The following is a 12,618-nucleotide window of genomic DNA, read 5'->3' as shown; positions in this document are numbered from 1 at the left end:
CAATCGATTTGAAACTGATTTAGTTATAGCGGCAAGTGCCCAAAATACGTACACCTGCCCAAATGGTATAAGACCCTACTCAGAAAGCCGCATGGCAAATCAATCTTTCCGCAAAAAAAACTTATATTAAGGTTATTGTACAATATTTATTTTTTACCTTTCTCGTACACTAAGTGTACTGGAAAGGCTATATGTTCACTCCAAAAATGACTTTTTGATAGAAGGCCCAGAGGATCGAGTCACATATACCAATCGACTCAGCTCGACGAGTTGAGGTGATGTCTGTGTGTGTGTATATGTGTGTGTATGTGTGTGTGTAAAAACAAACTCACATCACTTTTTGGCAGTAAACCTCAACCGATTTTAATGTCCGATGGTTCATTCGACGCGGAATCTGGTCCCATTGTTTCCTATTGAAAATGGTTCGAATCGGTTCAGCCGTTCCGGAGCTATGGCCATTTAGGTGTTCCGGACATGAAAATGCTGCAAAGCCATGCATGCGACACATCAAACTGCGGCATTTTCGATAACCTGAAGAACGATAAGCAATAAAATAGCCTCAGACCATATTTGAACCGGTATTGTTCCGGAAACCCATGTATGCGACACATCAAATCACGAGTTTCTCGATAACCTGATGCACGGTATGCAGGAAAATAGTCTCAAACCCTATCTGAATCGATAGTGTTCAAGAACCGGTTTCAGGTGTCCCGCCGGAAGTGGCCAAATATAAAAAGGATGCGACACATCAAACGATAACCAGGAAAATAGTCTCAAACCATATATAAACCGGTAGAGTTCTGGAAACGGCTCCGAGTGTCCCACCAGAAGTGGTCAAATATAAAATGGAACCAAGCCCATGCATGCGACATATCAAACCGCGGGTTTTTCGATAACCTGATGGACGCACACTGGGGCAGGATTGAAAATACACGGAAAAAACCTCTAGCTCGTCGAGATGTCGAGATACGCACTTGGTGTCTTCAGAGAAAATATTTCTATGAACAAGGTCGATATTCTGAACGGTAGCATATTTTTCTTACGTTATTCGCATAAAATTCCTATAAGCCATTTTGGCCATCTTTCATTTTAGCGGTATGGTGTCTTCGGCAAAGTTGTTCGGCTATTTATGCTAAAAAAGTTTGCCGAAGACGTCAAATTTCCAAAGCCTACTGTTCTTGAGATATTAGTCGTTTTATAAAATACCTACCTAAAATCGAGTTTTTTCATTAAATTACGTTTGTAAACAAATTTAATGTCCGTTTTCGAGTTATAATAATGAAAAATACTAAAATAAAACATATGTAAAATAAATTAGTTGGAAAAAACAAAATATGCAGTGATTTTTCATAGAAAGTTCCTGAAAATCACGCAAAATGTATATAGGACGTTCTTGCAGTCGGGCAAGTTCGGGCAAGTTTTTTCATCGGCGATCACCTAAAAAATGCATAAGCTTTCAGGTAAATTTTTTTCACCGACATGATATTTGATGATTTTTTTTAAATAGCGTTCAAAGTTTACTGTTTTGTGTGAATTAGTACAACATTTTTGCACATATTTTACCATGTTGTATGTTGCCAAGTGAACCATGAGAAGTATAAATGCAATCTAGTTACAGGTTTAGTCATTTTTAAGCTCCAAACAAATTGTAAAACACAAAAATGTCCTAAACACGCCATTTAGCCTTGGTTTTATCATTATCTTATATAATTTTATTTAATACAATTATTTTTTGTGTGTTCAATGATCTAAAACTCACTTTTATTGGCGTTTCGGACATTTTTGTGTTTTACAATTTGTTTGGAGCTTAAAAATGACTAAACCTGTAACTAGATTGCATTTATACTTCTCATGGTTCACTTGGCAACATACAACATGGTAAAATATGTGCAAAAATGTTGTACTAATTCACACAAAACAGTAAGCTTTGAACGCTATTTAAAAAAAATCATAAAATATCATGTCGGTGAAAAAAATTTACCTGAAAGCTTATGCATTTTTTAGGTGATCGCCGATGAAAAAACTTGCCCGAACTTGCCCGACTGCAAGAACGTCCTATATACATTTTGCGTGATTTTCAGGAACTTTCTATGAAAAATCAATGCATATTTTGTTTTTTCCAACTAATTTATTTTACATATGTTTTATTTTAGTATTTTTCATTATTATAACTCGAAAACGGACATAAAATTTGTTTACAAACGTAATTTAATGAAAAAACTCGATTTTAGGTAGGTATTTTATAAAACGACTAATATCTCAAGAACAGTAGACTTTGGAAATTTGACGTCTTCGGCAAACTTTTTTAGCATAAATAGCCGAACAACTTTGCCGAAGACACCATACCGCTAAAATGAAAGATGGCCAAAATGGCTTATAGGACTTTTATGCGAATAACGTAAGAAAAATATGCTACCGTTCAGAATATCGACCTTGTTCATAGAAATATTTTCTTTGAAGACACCAAGTGCGTATCTCGACATCTCGACGAGCTAGAGGTTTTTTCCGTGTATTTTCAATCCTGCCCCAGTGTGGGACGGTAAGCAGAAAAAATAGTCTCAGGCTATATCTGAACCGGCATTGTTCCGGAACTGCTCCCAGGTGTCCCGCCGGTAGTGGTCAAATATAAACGTCAATCAAACACATGCTATCAACACATTAAACGGCGCCTCTTTCGATATCATGTTGAACAATTATCAAGATAATAACCTCAGACTACATTAGAAACTACCGGTATTGTTCCGGAACCTGTTCTGGATGTCTCATCGGAAATATCCAAATGCAAAAGAGAATCAAACCCATGCATGGGTAATTCTCGCTGTAACCAAGCCGCCATTTACAAAAAGGCTGGAATTTCATTTTTTTATTTGTTACACTTTTTATTTTTTTTTCTCAAAGTGAGTTTTCATAATCACTGAATCAAATTTCAACCATCGCGCTACAGTAATGAAAATATCGTTACCTGAATTTGTTGCTACAATCCACTCAATATGACATAAGTTTGTCCCAACTTTAACATAATAGGATAAAGATCGTATACCACGAATTTTAGATTTTTAAGCTTTGTATTTCAATTTTCGATCGGAAACTTCGAGTCGGTTAACACTGCAACGTTAGTGAAGATCTATCATCAAACAGTTTTGCGTTTGAAAAGTATGCAACAAATTCAGTTTCCGTTTTGTCTGTAACAAAAATTTTCGAGATCATGTCATTATCTGTTACCAGTTGGGATAAAGAGTAATCGTCGCACCTTATTTTTTGCTTGTTACGTTCCTCTTTTGTCCGACAATTTTCTTCTCTGTCCATAATAATGAATATGGAAACTCATTTTGAAAAATATCGAAAAAAAAATCAATAGCTCAAAAACTGGAATCAATAAAAATAAATGAGGAAAGTCGGATTTATTTATGGAATTTTTTTTTGTGAATAAATATAGTTTTTATTCCTGGTTGATTTTTTTACGTTTTTCGACGCTTCTGAAAAAGTGACATTTCTTCCCATACTACATAAAAAAATCAACGATCACGAAATCCTTACAACCCGGCAGAATTACAATTCATTCATTTACCACCACCATTTCTTCGGCTGTCGAACTCGTAGCACAAATTATCCTAGATCATCACAAATTTTATCAACTCATGCTCCCAAACAAGCTCAACAGCAACGAGAACGAGAGGAGCATCTTTTCACCGATTGCTTATTTTTTCCTCCTCCGGTCAGACAATTTGACGTGATTTGAGGTGTCGGCAAAGGCGACGGCGGCATTTCTTCAACTAGTAGTAAATCTATCTTCGTACAAAATAACAAAAAAAAAAAAAGAAACAAGACCCAGCAAAAACTACCACCTCTTTCTGAACCTCCTGGCTTATGCTGTTCATCACCCACTACCATGGACTATGAAGATGAAGAACGAATCGATTGCGAGCAGTTGTGCCACATCGCAATGGGTTCTACAGTAGAACGAAGTGACTTTAACCGATAAGACCTTCATATGTAAAGCCTGAAGTTTGTAGACACAATGATGTCGAAAAATGAATAAATTGAGATGGGAAATTGAAAAAAAAAGCACGTTATTCTGGTGCACGTTCCAACCAGAACTACGTGGCATTTTTTTTTCGAAATTTTCAATCTCATTTTGTCCATTTTTTGACACATTTGTGTCTATGAACTTCAACATCAACAATCGAGAAGCAGAAGACCTTGCTATCAAAATTTCGCAGAATTTATCTGTTGGGACAATTTTATTGATGCTTAGAATTTTCCATGCACCAATATGCATAATAATTTAATATTTTAAGAGTTGAAAATTTTAAAAATTCTGTTAAATAAAGTGACCAATGCAACCCCATTCTACGGTAACTTCAGTGCACTGCAGTGAATCTCGATTATTATCCGATCAATTGACGCTGCTGACTTGGGAAAATTGGTGGCTTGTCTCATTATCGTGGCCTGGCGTCAACCGATTGTTACACATGAATGCATTGGCGATCGGCTACTTACAGTATTGGACGTTTCGTTTGGAACTTTTTCGATGTTTTATACATGCAACATGATAAACGTTGGACGGCAATCTATGAACTGTTTTGATCATCACTCGTTTTGAATAACTAAAGCTATCATTTGATAAAAAAAACCCTAATTGATCCACCTAGCGGTGATGGCGCCTTTCTTGTACCTTCGAAAACACATTTCAACACTACTCAAGCGACGTGTTTATGAATATCGCACTAACATACGTTTAACTGGAATCCATTTCATCTGTGTATCTGGCTTGTAATTTTTGAGTCTTAAACTCTTGAAAAACAGCCGCAATCTTGAATTTTGAGCCGCCATCCTGGATTTAAGTCCAGCAGCTTGGAATTTCTGGTCGCCTTCTTTCCCATACCAGATACACCCATATTGTATGGTTTTAAAGCCTAAACCTCCACCGTCTTGAAATTTGAGACGCCATCTTGGATATTTTAATCGTCATTTTTGGACTCCAGACTTTTTCCCAATACCAGATACAGTGGCGTTTCGGTTTTATCACTAGTCATTTTATTCACTACTCGCCAAATTCACTCTCGATTTTATCACGGTTTTCGTTTCGTTTTTATCACGCTTTTTCTAAAACATTGTGATATCAACATGAAATAGCACAGAACATAAAAATGTTATTGCGTGACTATCTTTTAGGGCTATCCACAGTCTGGAGTAGTCTTGACTATGAGATTAAAGAAAAAATAGCTTTTATGGATGGAGAGGGTTTTAGTGGATTCTAAATTTCATAGCAAATATATAACAAAAAGCAAAATAATTTTATTTTAAGTCAACTGTACATTTTATTGAATACTAGCTGTCCCGGAAAACTTTGTTTTGTCAAGTTGTGGTGGTTGGACAACTGTTGAGGTTATTGCAGCACCTCACTCTAGATTGATTTGATGTTGATAGTGCTGAATTTATTCTCGACTAATAAAAATCAGTATTTCTACAGTTTTAATGCTTTTTCGGATGATTTTCATAACTTTTCCTACATATAAATACATCCAGGTTCATGTAAATACAGCCACCCTAAAGACGGATCGTACAGTGCAAAATTTATGCTGATCGGTTCCTCCGTTCGTACGTTTCAATGCCTTAAAGCGAATTTAAACTCATTTTTATTTATAGAGATGTATATCTCGAACCCTCGACTAGCTGTTATGTATTGTATGTATGTGTAAATAATTTTCATGAATTATTGATACTTTGTTTGACGAAATTGAGGGAATTCCCAAAACCAACTAACTGGATCTTTCACACCCGACAATTTTAAATTTTTAGTAAAATTTTTACCTTTTTGATTTGTGAGTCGTGTTGATTGTTCGAATGAATAGTCAATTTGTGTGTTCGATGTTGTAGATTATGTATTTTGTGTGAATACATTAAAACAACTTTTAGGCCCTGAGGAAGGTCCAATAGCCGAACCGAAACGTCGTCGATGGTAATAAATTAATCAACGCAATTCATGAGACAGTAAGCCGAAAAATCAACAAATTTGTACTATATTCTCCTCGATTTTCATAAAAAAAAAAAATATAGTGATGTTCAGTCATCAGTAGGTCGGAGCCAGAGGCACGTTCTCCTCTATTTGGGATGTTCATTGAGCATTTCCCATTTAAGGAAAAAAAACATTTGGATATCTCGTCAAAGCTACGGTCCATACACATTTTCTAAATTTTGTATGGACGAAATTCTACCAGGGGGAAGGGCGTCTAAGATTATCCAAAATGAGTGTACGTAGTTTACATACAGCGCCTGAGCAATACAATCATTCACAAATTGCTAAAACTCTTGAATATATGAATAACGATTCAAAAATTTTGTTGCTTATCAATTTTTAATATAAAATTCACATTTATTTTTCATTTCGCTAAATTCACGGTTTCGCTACATTCACGGCTAAATTTTTTTTGACCGTGATTAAATCGAAAAACCACTGTATACCCATATTGCATGTTTTAGAGCCTAAACTTCCATTAAACAGAAACCATTTTGAATTTTGAGCCTCCATCTTGGATTTTAGACCGTCATCTTGGATATTCTGGTTGTCATTTTTGGAATTCAGACTTCTTGAATATTAGGATGCCATCTTGAATTTAGGGCCAACATAGTGGTCTCCAGTGTTTATTTTCGCATTAAATTCGTCAACCATGCTAAAGGTTACAAAAATCGCCGCAGTTTGATGTGTCGCATGGGGGCTTGATTCAGTTTTATATAGGTACGGCCAGTTCCACCGGTGCTGCTCCGGGTCACTGAACTGGCCATAACTCTGGAACGTCTTTATCGATCCAAACCATTTTTTTTAGCAAATAATGCGGTAAAATTCCAGTTCGATTCTAGCTATTATCCAAAAAATCGGCCAATGGGAAGTGCCTTAAAAATGAGTGAACTTTTTTTGCGCACAGACATACATACATACACACATACATACATCATCTCAATTCGTCGAACTGAGTTGATTGGTATATGTGACTTGACCCCCCGAGCCTTCTATCGAAAATTCGTTTTTTGAGTGAACGAACATATGTATAGCCTTTCAGTACACTTTGGTGTAAGAGAAAGGCAAAACGTACATTTTAAATATTTTAAAATATGGTATACAGATATGAAAACTCTTAAGAGTGATGACCTGCCAATATTTTAGTCAATTCTTTATGAATGGCTCTAGAATGCATATAATTTTTATGTTGAAGTTTCAAATGAGTTGACAGCTACTGTATACACTGATCATCGGATTGTGATATTCCCAAGTATCGAACAGAAAGAAAGGGTTTATGATTAATTGAAAGCAGGATGTAGAAGTGGTGTGCTCGAGTGTCCCGTAATCATACATAATTTTCTCCATGGATTATCTCTATCCGCAGTGCCTCATCCAAAAAGGATACGATCGTTTGAGCATAGCTGAAGTTTGAGTTCCTTTGGTGTGATTTGAAGAAATCCGCTTATTATTTCTAAATCTTCGAAGTGAAATAAGAAGAAAGGTGAAAGGAAAGTTTTCGTTGATGCTGACAAGTATTTTTCCGGGGTTCGATTTTCGGTGTTCAAGTGTGATCATTAAACATAATTGATACGAGTAATTGGCTAGAAGCAGCTGTGTTTCCGAGTTGTGCTTGAAGGTTCGTGCAGCACAGACAGATATGGATCATCATCGTCAGGATTACAACTATAAGCATTTGTACGGAGAGGAGCTGATTTCGGTAAGTAAAAATACAAGTTGTTTGTTTAACCCGTAAACACCCTCTACGATCTTCTCTTGACAGAAATGCAATATCTTCTTTTTTTATCTGTATCAACGAGATTTTTAGCCCTAGGCTAGTTCATCTCGAGACCCACGTTTTACTTCCCTTCCGAAGGAAGAACTCACATATTGCGAGTTTGTCGGGAGTGGGATTCGATCCCAGGTCCTCGGCGTGATAGTCAAGTGTTCTAACCATCACACCAGGTCTGCTCCGCAATATCTTCTTTGTTTCAAAACATTTTACCCTGGAGTTTTCTTTAAAGTCCAAAGGAAATAGTTGTGCTAAGAAATGGAAGGTACTTCCCCATTTGCACCCTCCCCCTCTAGCTGAAAATACGTGGCTTCTTTGTAATTTTTATAAATTTTACATCACAGATAAAAATAATGAGATTTACACGTCATGTAAACTTCAGTTTAGTCATGTAAACTTAGTGTTATGATGGTTTACATGATTTATCATGTAAATTTGTGTTATATGTCATGTAAACACACAGAGTCATCCTGAATTACATGATATATAATGGAAGTTTACATGATATTTTGTGACATTTACATGATATGTCATGTAAACTTTTGTCATATCTCACGCTGCAATCATGTGCATCATATGCCACAGAATTTTACACTCTTTTTTCGATCTGTGATGTTTTTGCTCATATTAAATCGTTTTGCTAATCATTATCACAGATCCTTGACATGCAATCTATTACTACCTATCATAGTTTATTGAAGTTTTGATCCCACAGCTATTCTAAGGCCTCCAAAATACTCCGAAGTTTGTGTCACAAATCCATCATTCTAAACCAAATTTTATACGCGATGAATGATCACAGAACATACGCTACGGCACCTAAAAAGCCTCAAAGCAGCCCTAGAAAATTCATGGTGGAATTGGGTGATCTAGGTCATCCAAATTACTCTGGAATTCATTTTCTTAAGATCTACAACATCTACCAATACGCTTTGAAAATTGGGTTACGATATCTACATACTGTATCATTCTTTAATTGTAAAAAATATTCATGGAATGTATAGTCTTTATTAATGGAGCCTCATTACACAACTGTAAAGATTTTGGTACATGCATGAGGTATTCCAGGCCATCCAAACTATTCTTGAATTAGGACCTTCAAGGCCTACAGGCTCTACTCTTGTTTTTCTTCACTCTATCGGCATAATTCTTTCACGATTGTGTCTGTAGCACCTTGTTATATCACGAGAATCTCCACGTTTTGCTATTTGGGTGTCCACTAGTATACAAATAGATCCAAAGTATTTTGAAGTATGGGTCACAATATTTGTAAATCTTGGGATATTTTTTATTGTAGCGCATGCTCGCGAAATATGATCTACGCTACTCCTAGAGCCACAGAGTGCAATTCTGATAACTCAGCAACATTCACTTGGTGATCTAGGTCATCCAAACTATTCTGGAAATAAGACCTTCAAGCCCTACAAGCTCTTCTGTTGTATCTCTTTACTTCATCGTTGTATTTCCTCCAAAATATCCTTCAGAAATTCCAAGACTTTCGCCAAGAATTCCTCATAGATGTTTTTTCCAGGGATTCCTCTAAGAATTTCTGCCAATAATTCCTTCAAGAATTCTTGCAGGAATTTTTTAAGAAATTCCTCGAAAATTCTTCCAGGAGTTCCTTCAAGAATTCTACCAGTATAATCCATACAAGAATCCCTCTCGGAATTTCTACAAGAATTCCATCAAGAACACCACCAGAAATTTTTACAAGAATTTCTCCATAAATTCCTCTAAAAATTCTGCCAAGAATTGTTCAAAGAATCTCTCTTGGTATTTCCAAGAATTTCTCCAGGAATTCCTCCAAGAATTTCTCCAGCAAATCCTCAATGAATTTATCTAGGAATTTCTCCAAGAATCCCTCTAAGAATGTCTTCAGAAATCTGCACGAAATCCTTCCCAAAATTACTCCAGGGATTCATCCGAGATTACTTTCGGGCCTTTCCACAGAAATTCCTATTGAAATTTGTGAAGAAAATTTTCAACAAATTTGTACAGAAATTACTTCAGGAACTTCTACATAAATTTCTTAAGAATTTTCTCAAGAAATCCCCCCAGAGATTTAAATGATTTTTTTTTCATGAATTACTCCAGAAATTCCTCCATTAATACCACCAGGGTCCTTCGGAAAACCTTAAGAAATTCCCCAAGAAAACACTTCTGGGATTACTCAAAAAGTTTGTCTGAGAATTCCTTCAGGGATTTCCTCAGAAATTCTTCCAAAAATATTAAGGAAGTACGTCAAAAATTCCTCCCAAAATTATTCAAATTCTTCAATGAATTCTTCTTGGAATTCCACCAGGATATCCTCCAGAAATTCCCTCAAGAATTACTCCTTAAATTCCTTCAGGAATTCCCCCAAGAGTTCCTCCAGGAAATCCAACAAAAATTCCTTAAGGAATTCCTCCAAGAATACATCCAGGAATCCCTCCAAGGACCTTCCCCAAGAATTTCACCAGGAGTCCCTGCCTTCTGCCCAGACTTCTGCCAAGAATTCCTTCAGGAATTCATCCAAAAATTCCTCCAGAAATTCATCCATGAATTCCTTTAAAGATTCTTCAGGAAACCTCCAGAAGTTCCTCGAGCAAATACTCCAGGGAAAACTTCCTCTAAGATTTCTTCCAAGAATTTTTCAAGGAATTACTCCAAGAATTCTTCCAAAAATTTCTTCAAAAATTTCTCCAAAAAATTCTCCAGGAATGTTTCTAAGAATTTCTCCAGATATTCCTCCAAAGAACTGTAATAAGAATTCATCTAAGAGCTGCTCCAATACTTCTGTCAAAAATTCCTCCAAGAATCCCTCCAGGAATTTGGCCAGGGATTCCTTTATAAACCCCTCCAGATATACCTCCAGGGATTTTTCAATAAATACCTTTAGGAATTCTTCCAGGAAATCCTTCAGAAATTTCTCCAAAAATGAATACAGGAATCCCCCAGAAAGTCCTCTGAGAATTCCTTCAGGAAATCTTCCAAAAAGTCCTCCAGGAATTCCCCCAAGACATCCGCCAAGAATTGCTCCAACAATTCCTTCCAGAATTCCCTTCCATGAATTCCTTCAGAAATACCGCCAAGACTTCTTTCAAGAATTCGACCAAGAATCTCTCTAGGAATTTCTCTAGAAATCTTTCAGGAATACGTCCAAGAACTCCTACCAGAATTCTTCCAGGGATGTCTTCAAGAATTTCTTGAAGAACTTTGTGGAGAAAATCCTGGAGTACTTTTTGGAAGATTTCATGTAGGATTTTGAAATAATTTACTGGGGGAATTCTTAGAGGAGTTCCTGAAGGATTTCTTTTTTATTTTAGGATTTTTTTATTTTAATTTTCTTCAGGAATTCTTGGAGGATTTCCTGAAATATTTCCTATAAGACTTCATGGAGTTATTCCTAGAGGAATTCCTAACGTATTTCCCGGAACAATTCCTGGAGTAATTCCTGGAGGATTTACTGAAAAAATCTTAAAGGAATTGCTGGAGCAATTGCTACAGTTATTCGTGGAAGAATCCATGGAATAATTTCTGAAGGAATTTCTGAAATAATTCTTGTAGTAATTCCTGGAATATTTCTTGTAGGAATTCCTGTAGTAATTCCAGGAGGAATTCGTAGAGTAAATCCTGGAAAAGAATTCCTGAAGTAATTCCTGGAAGAATTTCACGAGTATTTGCTAGAGGAATTTCTGGAATATATTCAGGAGAAAATCCTTAAGAAAAGACTAATGAAATTACTGGAAGAGTTTCAGGAGGAATCACTGTGAGAAATTCCTGGAAGAACTCCTGTTGGAATTTCTGGAGGAACTCCGGGATGAATTTGAGGAGAAATTCCAAGAGGAACCTCTGGAACAATTTCTAGAGGACATCGTGGAGAAATTTCTGAAGGAATCCCTTGCTGAAATCCTAGATGAATTAGAAGTTATCCTTGGAAAAAGTCCTGGAGGTATTCCTTGGAGGAATCCTGCAGAAATCCCTTTATTAGTTGTTTGGGGAAATCGTGGATGAATTCCTGAAGGAGCTCCGGAGGAATTTCTGGATGATTCTATGGAGGAATCCCTGGAAGAACTTTTGAGGGACTGCTGAAGGAATTTAAGAGGAACGCCTGGAGAAACTCTTGGGTTATTTCCAACACTTCAAAATTAAAAATCAATAGCCTATTCTAATCCTCAGGAAAAGGACCAACAAAGGCCCAAAACGTCGGATCAGAGTGAAAAATAACGTTTAAGTAGGTCTTCCGACAGCATAGGCCGAGAACTATAGCATATAAGTTTTCACAGTCGGTAGCCCTCAAACCACTTTCAAGTACCATGAACATCATTTGTATGTCGGTGGATACACAAATAACACAAAGAAATACTCAAAATATTATGAGATACAACAGAACTAATCGTTAAGGAATTACATCGATGAAGTAAAGAATAGAGCTTGTAGGGCTTGAAGGTCTTAATTCCAGAATAGTTTGGATGACCTGGATCACCAAGTGTTTGTTGCTGAGTTATTAGAATTGCACTCTGATGCTTTAACAGTAGTGTTGATTATATTCCACAAGTATTCGCTAAAATATAAATATCTCAAGATTTACATATATTGCGACCCATTATTCAAAATACATTGAGTCCATTTTTATGCCAGTTGACACCCATGTAGCAAACATAGAGATACTCGTGATAAAACAAGATACAACAGACACGATAGAGTGAAGAGAAACAAGAGTAGAGCCTGTAGGCCTGAAGGTCCTAATTCCAGAATAGGTTGCATTTCTGCCGAAAGAAAACTGAGCGTCTGTTCTCCAGGAGGAGCGGCTCACAACAGCGTGCGATCCCCGTGTTAGGGGTGGCTG

Source organism: Aedes albopictus, chromosome 1 (assembly GCF_035046485.1).
Source record: "Aedes albopictus strain Foshan chromosome 1, AalbF5, whole genome shotgun sequence".
In the NCBI taxonomy this organism is placed as follows: Eukaryota; Metazoa; Arthropoda; class Insecta; order Diptera; family Culicidae; genus Aedes; species Aedes albopictus.
The sequence above is the reverse complement of the archived record's forward strand: the minus strand, read 5'-3'. Positions refer to the sequence as shown.